Raw genomic sequence first — 12,727 nt, forward strand, 5'->3', positions numbered from 1 at the left:
TGCTGGAAGAAGTCTACGATGCTAAATTCGAAAATCGATAACCGATCCAACTCGGTGTCCGTAGGCGTGCCCGGTCCGAAACTTATAGACGGAGATGAGTCCGGAGTTCCATTGACGCAAATATTGTGGGGTGCCGAGCCCATGTGCGGCTCCAACGCCGCGGACTCTGTGGTCTCAGATGGCACGATCTACTCCGGTTCTAAGGCCGTCGTAGCAACAGGGACCATCTCCTAGATGTGATCCGATGACAGATTTAAGTCATGTTCATCGGGGCGAGGGGGAGCGATCGCCGCGGTCTCAAATCCATTGAAGATCAAGTCTCCACGAATATCCGTGACGTAGTTCAAGCTTCCAAATCTGACATGGTGGCCAGGGGCGTAGCTATCGATCTGCTCCAGATGGCCAAGCGAGTTGGCCCGTAGTACGAAGCCGCTGAACACGAAAACCTATCCGGGGAGGAAGGTTTCTCCTTGGACAGCGTCACTATAGACGATTGAAGGGGCCACCAAACCTTTTGTTGACGACATAGTGGAACTCTCAATGAAAGCACCAATGCCGGTGTCAAAACCGGCGGATCTCGGGTAGGGGTCCCGAACTGTGCGTCTAGGATCGATGGTAACAGGAGACGGGGGACACGATGTTTACCTAGGTTCGAGCCCTCTCTATGGAGGTAATAGCCTATGTCCTGCTTGATTGATCTTGATGAATATGAGTGTTACAAGAGTTGACCTACCACGAGATCGTAATGGCTAAACCCTAGAAGCCTAGCCTATATGACTATGGTTATGAATATCTCTTTCTGGACTAACCCCTCCGGTTTATATAGACACCGGGGGGATCTAGGGGTTACATAGAGTCGGTTACATAAGAAGGAATCTTCATAGTCAGTCGCCAAGCTTGCCTTCCACGCCAAGGAGAGTCCAATCCGGACACGGGTACAGTCTTCGGCCTTCATGTCTTCACATCCCATCAGTCCGGCCCATGGATAACAGGTCGGACGCCCGAGGACCCCTTAGTCCAGGACTCCCTCAGCGGCCTCGCGCCGGAGCTCTTCCTCAGCCCTGAATCACCGGAGTCAAGTCGTCGGCCGCCCGAGCTTCGTGCGCCTCTGCCTCGAGGGCCTCCTCATCCCCAACCAGCGTCGCCTCCGGCCTCTAGTCGCCTTCAACCACCTGCTTCGCGCGTCCCTGTGCCTGCGAGCGTCCGAGGCCGCAACCTCCTCGTCCATGACCACCTCACCTCGCCTAACCTACTGGACCCCGCTGCCTCTACGACAGAGCTCGCCGGAGCAAGCACCACCAGGCCGTCCCTGCACCCTACCTCTCTTCTCTCCGACCTCTTCTCTCTCTTCCCCTCACATCTCTCTCTGTGACTTGTCGTAGTAGGGAGCCGCCGCCGCTTGGAGCTTCCTCCACCTCACCGCCGGTCAGATTGGCTCCACCCCGCCGGATCCACGCCCGCCGTCCTCCACCGCAAGTCCTAGGCCACCGGTACTCTGCTTTCTGTCAGGCAGACAAACACGCCCTGTTTTCCCTGCCTTGCTCGATCTCCTAGAGGAGAGGACGAGCGCTATTTTCGTTGACCGCGCCTCCAGGCCCAGCGCGCCCCTTCGCGGCCTGCCCAGCTCCTCTTCGCCAGATACAGCGGGCCTTGGCCCATGGTGGGTTGCCTGCGTCCCTTCTTTTTTTCCCTCCTGTTGGGCTAGCCTGGCTGTTTTGGCCCGCGTAGTTTTTTTCAGCGTTTGTGAATTTGTCTTTTTATTCCAGAAAAGTGCATGTTTATAGAAAAGTCCCTCTAGATCATGCATTTAATAACTCACAATTGGTGCATCGATGTAAAATGATCTAAATATGTAAATTTCTTAAAATTTTGTGTAGATTAATAATTTCCAACTTTCATGCATGTTTAAAATGCTGTTTGCATACAATTTGCTCTTATGCCATGTTAAAATGATTTATTTCTAACTAATTAACCGTAGCTCAAAATTTAATAAACTTTATATGTAAATGGGGTAGAAAAATGCCTAGTTTAACATGGTCGCATTACTTTGCATGTTTAACAACTATAAAATATGCTTTAGGACAGAACAGTACCAACTTTAAAATATGCACATGAGGATTTTTCCGGACTTGTTGCTTGTTGTTCCGACCTCATTTAAACTTGCCTAGATAGATAGTTTTATTATGCTTCACCTCTTGCATGTTTAATAACATTTAATATTGTTGGGTACATAAACAAGAGTGAACTAAATGATTGAATGTGGTGTTTCGTCAATATGCAACTCGTTGCATATTGAGCTCCACTTAATTTGTAGTATTGTTTGTGCACTTTGCCATGCCATGTTTCATTAAACCGGACATGCATCATACTTGGTTGTGATCATGCCATGTTCATGTGATGCTTGTTTACTATGTTGCTTGATTCTTTCTGGGTTGCTTCTCTCGTTAGCTTCGGTTCCATTCTAGAGTTGTGAGGATTCGTTCGACTATGTCCGTTTGTCTTCTTTATGGACTCGTTCTTCTTCCTTGCGGGATCTCAGGCAAGATGACCATACCCTCGAAATCACTTCTATCTTTGCTTGCTAGTTGTTCGTTCTTTCGCTATGTCGCGCTACCTACCACTTGTTTATCATGCCTCCCATATTTCCATGTCAAGCCTCTAACTCACCTTCCTTGCAAACTGTTGTTTGGCTATGTTACCGCTTTTGCTCAGCCCCTCTTATAGCGTTGTTAGTTGCAGGTGAAGCTGAAGTTTGTTCCATGTTCGAACATGGATATTGTTGGGATATCACAATATATCTTATTTTAATTAATACATATATATATATACTTGGTAAAGGGTGGAAGGTCGGCCTTATGCCTAGTGTTTTGTTCCACTCTTGCCGCCTTAATTTCCGTCACACCGGTGTTATGTTCCTTAATTTTGCGTTCCTTACGCGGTTGGGTGTTATGGGAACCCCTTGACAGTTCACCTTGAATAAAACTCCTCCAGCAAGGCCGAACCTTGGTTTTACATTTGCCTAACAACCCATTACCTTTCCCTTGGGTTGGCCAACCCGAGGGTCATCTTTATTTTAACCATCCCAGGCCAGTGCTTCTCTAAGTGTTGGCTCGAACCGGGCAGCCTGCGGGGCCACCTCGGGGCAACTTGAGGGCTGGTCTTACTATAGCTTGACCTATCCGGTGTTGCCCTGAGAACGAGATATGTGCAACTCCTATCGGGATTGTCGGCACATCAGGCGGCTTTGCTGGTCTTGTTTTAGCATTGTCGAAATGTCTTGTAATCGGGATTCTGAGACTGATCTGGTCTTCCCGGGAGAAGGAATATCCTTCATTGACCTTGAGAGCTTGTGATGGGCTAAGTTGGGACACCCCTGCAGGGTATAAACTTTCGAGAGCCGTGCCTGCGGTTATGTGGCAGATGGGAATTTGTTAATATCAGGTTGTGGAGAACTTGACACTTAACTTAATTAAAATGAATCAACCGCGTGTGTAGCCATGATGGTCTCTTTTCGGCGGAGTCCGGGAAGTGAACATGGTTCTTGTGTTATGGTTGTGCGTAAGTAGTTTCAGGATCACTTCTTAATCACTTCTAGCTTCTCGACCGTTGTGTTGCTTCTCTTCTTGCTCTTATTTGCGTATGTTAGCCGCCATATATGCTTAGTGCTTGCTGCAGCTCCACCTCACTACCTTCTCCTACCCATAAGCTTAAATAGTCTTGATCTCGCGGGTGTGAGATTGTTGAGTCCTCGTGACTCACGGTTACTTCCAAACAGTTACAGGTGCCGATGATACCAGTGCAGCTGACGCAACCGAGCTCAAGTGGGAGCTCGATGAAGATCTTGATCGTTGTTTTGTTTCTTTTCCGGTTGATCAGTAGTGGAGCCCAGTTGGGACGATCGGGGATCTAGCATTTGGGGTTGTCTTCTTTTATTTTGGATCCGTGGACGGACCTTGATTATACTCTGGATGATGTATGTTTAACTTGTATTTGTGTGAAGTGGCGATTGTAAGCCAACTCTTTATCCCTTTCTTATTCAGTACATGGGATTGTGTGAAGATTACCCCACTTGCGACTAAACCACCATGCGGTTATGCCTCTAAGTCGTGCCTCGACACGTGGGAGATATAGCCGCATCGTGGGCGTTACACCTAAGCAGCAAAAAATTGCAATAAATAAAGCACTAGAACAAAAACTAATTGGACCATTGGAGGAGTCACATACCGAAGAACAATCCCCCGAAGCGGTTTTGTGAATGGAGCTTTGAGCAAGGAGATCGAAAATGGCAGCAAGATGAGCTAGAACACGGGTTTGAGCTAGGTGGGGATTTTTTCTTGAGGAAGATGAAGTGTGTGGGTGCAGGAATAAGTGGAGGGGGCCCACGTGGGGTCCACAAGGCATGGGGGCACGTCCAGGGGGGTGGGTGCGCCCTCCACCCTCGCGGGCACATGGTGAGGCCCCCTGGTGTGTTCTCAATGCCAATAATTCTTAAATATTCTGAAAAAAAATCATATTTCATTTTCAGGACATTTGGAGAACTTTTATTTTCGGAGTATTTTTTATTACAAGGATAATTCAGAAAATAGACAGAAAATACTTTTTTTGCTTTATTTAATCTAAATAACAGAAAGTAAAAGGAGGGTACAGAGAGTTGTGCTTTCTAACTTCATCCATCTCATGCTCATCACATGGAATCCACTAACAAGGTTGATCAAGTCTTGTTAACAAACTCATTTCGAATAACACTAGGTTACCTCAACAGGGATATGCACGTCCCCAACAATAAGAATATCATATTTCTTCTTAGTAGTAGGAAGAGGAAATTCAAAACCTCCAATAGTAATCGTTGAAATTTTTCCAATAGAGTTGATACTGTGGACTTGAGGTTGTTTCCTCGGAAAGTGTACCGTATGCTCATTATCATTAACATGAAAAGTGACATTGCCTTTGTTGCAATCAATAACAGCCCCTGCAGTATTCAAAAAGGGTCTACCAAGGATAATCAACATACTATCGTCCTCGGGAATATCAAGAATAACAAAGTCCTTAAAATAGTAACGTTTGCAACCACAACAGGCACATCCTCACAAATATCGACAGGTATAACAATTGATTTATCAGCCCTTTGGAAAGATATTTTAGTAGGTATCAACTTATTCAAATCAATTCTATGATATAAACAGAGAGGCATAACACTAACACCAGCTCCAAGATCACATAAAGCAGTTTTAACATAGTTTCTTTTTTAATGGAGCATGGTATAGTTGGTACCCCTAGATCTCCTATTTTCTTTGGTATTCCACCTTTAAAAGTGTAATTAGCAAGCATGGTGGAAATCTCAGCTTCCGGTATCTTTCTTTTATTAGTAACAATATCTTTCATGTACTTAGCATAATGGTTCATTTTAAGCATATCAGTCAAACGCATACGCAAAAAGATAGGTCTAATCATTTAAGGAAAACGCTCAAAATCCTCATCATCCTTTTTCTTGGATGGTTTAGGAGGAAAAGGCATGGGTTTCTGAACCCATGGTTCTCTTTCTTTACTATGCTTCCTAGCAACAAAGTCTCTCTTATCATAACGCTGATTCTTTGATTGTGGGTTATCAAGATCAACAGCAGGTTCAATCTCTACATCATTGTCATTGCTAGGTTGAGCATCAACATGAACATCATCATTAACATCATCACTAGGTTCATGTTCATTACCAGATTGTGTTTCAGCATCAGAAATAGAAATATCATTGGGATTCTCAGGTGTGTCAACAACAGGTTCACTAGAAGCATGTAAAGTCCTATCATTTTGCTTTTTCTTCTTTTTAGAAGGACTAGGTGCATCAACATTAGTTCTCTGAGAATCTTGCTCAATTCTCTTAGGGTGGCCCTCAGGATACAAAGTGCCCTGAGTCATTTTACCCCCTCTAGTCATAACTCTAACATCATTATCATTTCTCTTATTATTTAATTCATTGAGCAAATCATTTTGAGTTTTAGGCACTTGTTCCACTTGAGTGGTAACCATAGAAGCATGTTTACTAATAAGTTTAAGTTCACCTTTAACTCTAGACATATAATCACTTAAGTATTCAAGCATATGAGCATTATGTTTCAATTGTCTACCAACATAAGCATTGAAGTTTTCTTGTTTAACAATAAAATTATCAAACTCATCTAAGTAGCGGCTAGCAGACTTATTATGAGGAATATCACCTTCATCAAATCTATAGAGAGAATTTACCTTTACTACCTGTGTCAGGTTATCAAGACCATGTATTTCTTCAATAGGTGGTAAATTCTTAACATCTTCAGCTTTAATCCCTTTTTCTTTCATAGATTTCTTTGCCTCTTGCATATCTTCAGGACTGAGAAATAGAATACCCCTTTTCTTCGGAGTTGGCTTAGGAGTTGGTTCAGGAAGTGTCCAATTATTTTCATTAGTTAACATATTATTCAATAGCAATTCAGCTTGATCAACTGTTCTTTCCCTGAAAACACAACCAGCACAACTATCCAGGTGGTCTCTGGAAGCATCGGTTCGTCCATTATAAAAGATATCAAGTATTTCATTTTTCTTGAGAGGATGATCAGGCAAAGCATTAAGTTATTGGAGAAGCCTCCCCCAAGCTTGTGGGAGTCTCTCTTCTTCAATTTGCACAAAATTATATATTTCCCTTGAAGCAACTTGTTTCTTATGAGCGGGAAAATATTTAGCAGAGAAGTAATAAATCATATCCTGGGGAGTACGCACACAACCAGGATCAAGAGAATTAAACCATGTTTTAGCATCACCGTTTAATGAGAACGGAAACAACTTATGGATAAAGTAACAGCGAGTTTTCTCATCATTAGTGAACAGGGTGGCTATATCATTTAATTTAGTAAGATGTGCCACAACAGTTTCAGATTCATAGCCATAAAAAGGATCAGATTCAACCAAAGTACTTAACTCAGGACCGACAGAGAAATCATAATCCTTATTAGAAATAAAGATAGGTGAAGCAGCAAAAGCAGGGTCATATTTCATTTTGGCATTCAAAGACTTTTCTTTCAGCTTAACTAATAATTTCTTAAGATCATATCTATCATTGCAAGCAAGAAAGTCTCTAGCAGTTTCTTCATCCATAACATAACCCTCAGGCACAACAGGCAATTCATATCTAGGGGGAGAATCTTCATCATCACTTTCATCAGTATTATTAGTTTCAATAATTTCATCCCTCTAACCCTAGCAAGTTGTTCATCAAGAAATTCACCTAGTGGCACAGTATTATCAAGCATAGAAGTAGTTTCATCATAAGTATCATGCAAAGTAGAAGTGGCATCATCAATAACATGCGACATGTCAGAATGAATAGCAGGAGTAGGTGTCGCAAGTTTACTCATAACAGAAGGTGAATCAAGTGCAGAGCTAGATGGCAGTTCCTTACCTCCCCTCGTAGTTGAGGGATAAATCTTGGTCCTTTTATCTTTCAAGTTCTTCATAGTGATCAGCAGATATAAATCCCAAGTGACTCAAAGAATAGAGCTATGCTCCCCGGCAACGGCGCCAGAAAATAGTCTTAATAACCCACAAGTATAGGGGATCGCAACAGTTTTCGAGGGTAGAGTATTCAACCCAAATTTATTGATTCGACCCAAGGGGAGCCAAAGAATATTCTCAAGTATTAGCAGCTGATTTGTCAATTCAACCACACCTGGGAACTTAATATCTGCAGCAAAGTATTTAGTAGCAAATTAATATGATAGTAGTGATAACGGTGTCAAACATAATAGTATTGGTTTTGTAGTAATTGTAACAATAGCAACGGAAAATTAAATAAGCGAAGATCAATATATGAAATGCTCTTAGGCAATGAATCAGTGATGGATAATTATGTAGGATGCGATTCCTCATGCAATAGTTATAACATAGGGTGACACAGAACTAGCTCCAGTTCATCAATGTAATGTAGGCATGTATTCCGAATATAGTCATACGTGCTTATGGAAAAGAACTTGCATGTCATCTTTTGTCCTACCCTCCCGTGGCAGCGGTGTCCTATTGGAAACTAAGGAATATTAAGGCCTCCTTTTAATAGAGTACCGGACCAAAGCATTAACACATAGTGAATACATGAACTCCTCAAACTACGGTCATCACCGGTAAGTATCTCGATTATTGTCACTTCGGGGTTAACGGATCATAACACATAATATGTGACTATAGACTTGCAAGATAGGATCAAGAACTCACATATATTAATGAAAACATAATAGGTTTAGATCTGAAATCATGGCACTAGGGCCCTAGTGACAAGCATTAAGCATAGCAAAGTCACAGCAACATCAATCTCAGAACATAGTGGATACTAGGGATCAAACCCTAACAAAACTAACTCGATTACATGATAAATATCATCCAACCCATCACCGTCCAGCAAGCTTATGATGGAATTACTCACGCACGGCGGTGAGCATCATGAAATTGGTGATGGAGGAAGGTTGATGATGACGATGGCAACATATTCCCCTCTCCGGAGCCCCGAACGGACTTCAGATCAGCCCTCCCGAGAGAGATTAGGGCTTGGCGGCGGCTCTGTATCATAAAACGCGATGAATCCTTCTCTCTGAATTTTTTCTCCCCGAACGTGAATATATAGAGTTGGAGTTGAGGTCGGTGGAGCACCAGGGGGCCCACGAGGCAGGGGGCGCGCCCAGGGGGGTAGGCGCGCCCCCACCCTCGTAGACAGGGCGTGGTCCCTCTGGCCTTGATTCTTTCGCCAGTATTTTTTATATATTCCAAAAATATTCTCTGTTGATTTTCAGATCATTCCGAGAACTTTTATTTCAGCACAAAAATAACACCATGGCAATTCTGCTGAAAACAGCATTAGTCCGGGTTAGTTCCATTCAAGTCATGCAAGTTAGAGTCCAAAACAAGGGCAACGGTGTTTGGAAAAGTAGATACGTTGGAGACGTATCAGAGGTCGTGCGTAGCGCTGACCCTAGTGGTGGGCTATGATGTGGTAGGCAAGTGCACGCTATACCGGGGCACCCGTTTGGTGGGCTCGGGAACCATGCACACATCGTTTGGGTTCGTAATGGAAACCTTGGCTGGACTTTCTTGCAGATGAAACTCAAATAGACGATAAACATGAACTAGAGACCTGTGTGGTTAGTCAGATTGTGGTCTACACCCACATCGGTTTTCGCTTGAAGTCTGCCAAGCACATGTCGTGTGCAGACGCTAAGTGGTGGAAACATGTGTGAATAAGTACATGTAACGCCCTCGATGCGGCTATATCTCCCACGTGTCGAAGCACGACTTAGAGGCATAACCGCATTGAAAGCAATGTCGCAAGTGAGGTAATCTTCACAACAACCCATGTAATACAATAAGGGAAATAGATACATAGTTGGCTTACAATCGCGACTTCACACAATACATGAATAAAACATTACATCATCCAGATACACTCAAGGTCCGACTACGGAACCAAAATAAAAGAAGACTACCCCAAATGCTACACAGATCCCCGATCGTCCCAACTGGGCTCCACTACTGATCAACTGGAAACGGAACAACATAACGAACACGAGCTTCATCGAGCTCCTCCTTGAGCTCGGTTGCGTCACCTGCATGATTTCATCGGCACCTGCAAACTGGTTTTGGAAGTATCTGTGAGTAACGGGGACTCAACAATCTCACACCCTCGCGATCAAGACTATTTAAGCTTATGGGTAAGGTAAAAGGTATGAGGTGGAGCTGCAGCAAGCGACTAGCATATATGGTGGCTAACATACGCAAATGAGAGCGAGAAGAGAAGGCAAAGCACGGTCGAGAAACTATGATCAAGAAGTGATCCTAGAACAACCTACATCAAGCATAACTCCAACACCATGTTCACTTCCCGGACTCCGCCGAGAAGAGACCATCACAGTTACACACGCGGTTGATGTATTTTAATTAAGATCAACTTCGGGTTTTCTACAACTGGACATTAACAAATTCCCATCTGCCCATAACCGCGGGCACGGCTTTCGAAAGTTCAAAACCCTACAGGGGTGTCCCAACTTAGCCCATCACAAGCTCTCACGGTCAACGAAGGATATTCCTTCTCCCAAGACAACCCGATCAGGCTCGACATCCCGGTTACAAGACATCCTCGACAATGGTAAAACAAGTCCAGCAAGACCGCTTGATGCGCCGACATCTCGATAGGAGCTGCACATATCTCGTTCTCAGGGCAACACCGGATAAGCAATCCGTACAACTAAAACCAGGCCTCGAGTTTCCCCGAGGTGGCGCTGCAAGGGGCTCTAGTTTGGACCAACACTTAGACAAGCACTGGCCCGGGGGGTTAAAATAAAGATGACCCTTGGGCTGGCCTAACCGAAGGGAAAAAAGGCTAGGTGGCGAATGGTAAAACCAAGGTTGGGCCTTGCTGGAGGAGTTTTATTCAAAGCGAACTGTCAAGGGGTTCCCATTATAACCCAACCGTGTAAGGAACGCAAAATCCGGGAACATAACACCGATATGACGGAAACGAGGTCGACAAGAGTGGAACAAAACACCATGCATAAGGCCGAGCCTTCCACCCTTTACCAAGTATATAGATGCATTAATTAAATAAGAGATATTGTGATATCCCAACAAAATATCCATGTTCCAACAAGGAACAAACTCCAATCATCACCTGCAACTAGCAACGCTATAAGAGGGGCTGAGCGAAAGCGGTAATCATAGCAAAAACAACGGTTTGCTAGGACAAGGTGGGTTAGAGGTTTGACATGGAAATATGAGAGGCATGATAAGCAAGTGGCAGGTATCGCAGCATAGGCATAGCAAAAGAGCGAGCAACTAGCAAGCAAAGATAGAAGTGATTTCGATGGTATGGTCATCCTGCCTGAGATCCCGCAAGGAAGAAGAACGAGTCCATGAAGAAGACAATCGGATGTAGCCGAATGTCCTCACAAACGTGATGTTATCGGAACCAACCCGAAGAAGCAACATCGGAAAGAAGCACACAACATAGTAAACAACAAACACATGAACATGGCATGATATGCGGGATGCTGTATGCGGTGCATATGCATGATTTGGAAAGGAATGATTGAACCTGGCCTCAACATGGAAATCCAAGAGTTCCACTGGAAAGAGGAGTTGATTTCGGTCGAAATCGATATAAAGATCACCGGAATCGGATGCACAGTTTGGAAATGGCAAGCAAAACAAATATGGCACCAGTCTGGGATTAACAGCAAGTAGCCCCCTAAATGCATCAAGAACAACATGCTACAGCACTCCAACATGACAACAAAATACAAGGCAGGGATCCACTCATGATGCTTGACAAAAGATGAACACTGAGCTACGGCTAATTCACTCAAAAGCAGGTTCAAACAAGCATGGCAAAAGTGCAAAAGATAATAGGTTACAGACTTAGTGAAATTAACAGCATGTCAGGAATTTATCATCAGGAAGCAATGTTTAGAGCATGATAACGACATGCTATATGAAAATATCATGGAAAAGCAAGGCATAGAATGAAGCTACTCAAAGCACATAACAAAAGTCCCTTAGTGGCCATGAGCCAAAAGGGATCAGAGAATACAATTGCAAGCATGTGAAGATGGGAAAAACATAAACAGATTTAGACTTAGTGAAAAATTGGAGCATGGCAAAACAAATTAACAAGTAGGCATGTTTATGATCTCGATGCACTCACTACAAAGCATTGCATGATAAACTAAGCATACACCCAGCAAATAGACATGGCATAGAAGCTAGAAATAGCAAGAACAACAACATAGCATGCACGGTTCAACAACAACAAGCTCGGCAAAATCGCTAAACATGTTAACAATCTGCCAGGAACATTTTATAGCAAAAGTAGAGCTCGATTGACTCAAGCTAGGGTGCTCCATAATTGCAAACAAAGACACGGATGGATAGAGCACAACATTTTCTACAAAACATCATTACTGATCATGCTCAAAGGAGGCACAGATCACTAGGAAACAACATGAACATATGGCATAAAAACAATAACAGGACAAGGACTTGGTGAAATTCTAAGTCCCTGAAATCAGCATCATCGAGTAAGATACTTTGCATGCTTGTGCTACTCACCACAAAGATCAAAAAAATACATGGCATAGACCCCTGTAAAGATGGCATGGCATTCTTCAAAACACATGTAGAGCTCAGGATGATAGCATGCACACATTAATCATGGCAAAAATGACAAAAGGCCATTTGCTGAAACAGATCTGACATAATCATCACATAGCCCTCTTCTAACAGCATTTTGGGAACCAAGATGAGCTCAAATGAAAATGATGCAATGAGATGAAGTGATATACTCATCGAGACGAACATTTTGATATGCTACATGCACGAACTGGAGCAACGGTGATGAAGTTATGATGCGATGAAAAGTGCATAAAATTACTCGGACTTGGACGAAATTTAGACCTCTCCGAGAAAGTCAACCCGGGACGGAGGGATCCGGATCTGGACGGGGGTGTTTGGTTGAGCTCCCGGTGGATCGCATCCCGATCCACCGGATCCGGCCGGCGGGCTCCGGTGATGTCTCCGGCGAGGGCGGCGGTGGCCGGCGACCGGAGCGGCGCGGTGCGGGCGGCGCTGGGTGGCAGGGACGGCGCTCGTCGGCGGAGCAGCGGCGGCGCAGGCGACGAAGATCCCGGGCGGCGGCCGGGCAAAGGCGGCGACACACGCGGCAAGA

The sequence above is a fragment of the Triticum dicoccoides genome, chromosome 7A (assembly GCF_002162155.2).
Source record: "Triticum dicoccoides isolate Atlit2015 ecotype Zavitan chromosome 7A, WEW_v2.0, whole genome shotgun sequence".
NCBI lineage: Eukaryota > Viridiplantae > Streptophyta > Magnoliopsida > Poales > Poaceae > Triticum > Triticum dicoccoides.